Raw genomic sequence first — 2,712 nt, forward strand, 5'->3', positions numbered from 1 at the left:
ATTTCAATCTGTGGTAAAATTAGTCGAAGGCAGCAGAGGTTGAAAACACACAATTACTGTTGTGAGTCAGGGCTATACTTACAAAAGGGAGGCAGTTATAAAGGTGGTACTGAAATATGTGGTGGTGGACATAGGTGGTGGGTGTGGTGGGTGGTTTGGAGGGCTTTGCAAAGCCAGTTTGTGATAACAGTATATTAAAAACTACTGTCAGAGGCAACTTTGGAAACAATAACCATTTGTTTTGATGCATTCTCAATCATCCAGGAAAGTAAATCTCCAAAAGTTGATTCTGCTCATCTGGACGTAGCGTTTTGTGGGAGAAACGTTTCGTCACTCATCCAAGTGACTTCTTCAGTCTCAGCTGACTGCAGGTTTCTCCAATCTTATAAACAGTACATTTGCATAATGACTGAAACCAGCCCACTGAAGGAACAATGGACTGGGAGGTCAGTTCCTTAATCATAATTATGCAAACACAGAAGAGCTACCTCGTCAGGCCAGGGATCTGCAGTCTATTTACACCTACAGGCCAGTGGACACTCTTTCAAGGATGAGGATGTACACATCTCGGACAGGGAGGAACGCTGGTTTGAGCGCAGAGTCAAGGAAGCCATTTACGTGAAAAGGGAAAGACCATCTCTGAATCGAGGAGGGGGCCTAAGGATACATCTTTCAGCATCTTACAATGCTGTGATTGCAGCCATTCCCCAACTCTCTGTGAATGGTACTCATGGCCATTGATCAGTGGTCTTTGATCAGTGGGTTTTGGTCAGTGGTTGTTGATCAATGGTCATGAGAATTTGCATAATTAAGATTAAGGAACTGACCTTCCAGCCCTTTGTTCCTTCAGTGGGCTGGTTTCAGTCATTATGCAAATTTACTGTTTATAATATTTGGGGAAACCTGCAGTCAGCTGAGACTGAAGAAGTCACTTGGATGAGTGACCGAACATTTCTCCCACAAAACGCTACGTCCAGATGAACAGAATCAACTTTTGGAGAATAACCATTTGTTGTGCATGCAAACTACAAAGACATCCATATTGTGACCCGGTGGCGACCACTTGGGCTAAAAACTAATGCCAGTGCAGGCCGAGGCAGTTCCTCCAATGGCCACTTGAGGTTGGATTTAAAAGCAAATCAATCTCCATAAAGTCTCATGTTAAAATGCCTAACTTTATAGCTTTAAAAGCACATATAAAGGTTTGTACAAATGGTTTAGAGATGTATGGACAATTTCCCCATTCATAACATCTGTACTGGGGGTTAGTTCAAAAACCAAAACACAGACAAACAAACCGCTTCCATTTGGATTTTGTTACATGTTGCCAGCTTGTGTGACAGGTTTGCTGATACAGAAGGCTGTAGTTGTAGTAATCTTTAATCTGAGTAACTTGAGTGGACTACTCAACCAAATTTCTGCTTTAATAAAATTATCTGCCAAATGTTACAGCTTGTTTGAGGTTGGCGCTTTAATTCTGTTGGTTAAAATTCCAATATTTTATTAGTGCATTCTTGAGAGCGAAGCAGCATAAATATGTCTATTTTACGTGGTTACTTTTCTTGGGATTGGGAAGAGTTGAGACATTGTGTTATGTTTAGGATACTCCTAGACTGGGGATATAACACACCCTGTCTTAGGGTAGGGTTATGTTAATGCCTCCCCATTTATATCTTCTGACCTATTCAGAAGATATGATATCTGAAATTAGATAGGACCCTTCAAATCAAGTGTTTCACATATATTTGCCTTATCCCAAAATTATGTTTTAAAATGACAAATGTAAAGAGGTAGATGTGAACCTGACCCTAACTCTAACCTGGTGAATGTTAAAAAATGAAGAGGTTAAGTAGCTGTAGTAGTAGGACAAAATGGTGAACTTCCCAGGATTAAAAATACAATGTTTAGCAACTAACATTTCTTTACAAATCTATCTTTGTAACTATCAGATTTTTCAATATAGAGTTAAGTGACAAACCAGGAAACTATCTAATGAGAAAAAGTGATAGGGATGCATTAATTTTTATCCCATAGTTGTCAGTCACTCCTAACCTAACATGCTGTCTACACAAAACCAATAAAGCAGGCGAAGGCGCACTAAGTTGGAATAAATCGCCATATCACCACGACAAAATCAGGGTGGAAATAAACAAACCAGCAAAGCGGAGCAAGCCTAATGTTAGGGGCCTCTTTTGTATTGAGAGAAATTACAGGAGCGTTTGATTTGCGCCGAGGTGCCGTCCTGAACATATGGCGTTTTAATTCTTGCCGGTCTCATCTGGATAACTCGGGGCCTGGCGAATCTCGTACCACCATCAGGGAAATATGGGCACAAGCGGAATGCTTAACAGCAAAGGGCTCCAATTTCCCACCTTAATGGGCATTCTCATCCCATCCCCCCCCACCCCCCCCACCCCCTCACTTCTTCTCACTCTCTCTTTCTTGCTCTCTCTCTCTCTTTTTGTCTCCTAAATCCAGGCCTTTGTTTGTTTTCTATTTTTTCCGCCGTTTTCACTCCTCCCATCCTCCTCGCTTCCCTTATTTGCATTGATTTCTCCACTTAGAGAAAGAGGGGACTCGGAGGGAAAATAGGCCTCTATCAAAACACTCACATACACAATTTACACACACACACTGAAAACCATAAACCTCACACAGTCTCTCTCTCTCTCTCTCTCTCTCTCTCTCTCACACACACACACACACACACAC

This window comes from Pundamilia nyererei, unplaced genomic scaffold (genome assembly GCF_000239375.1).
Source record: "Pundamilia nyererei isolate P.nyererei 1_Seehausen unplaced genomic scaffold, PunNye1.0 scaffold00168, whole genome shotgun sequence".
NCBI classification, from domain to species: domain Eukaryota; kingdom Metazoa; phylum Chordata; class Actinopteri; order Cichliformes; family Cichlidae; genus Pundamilia; species Pundamilia nyererei.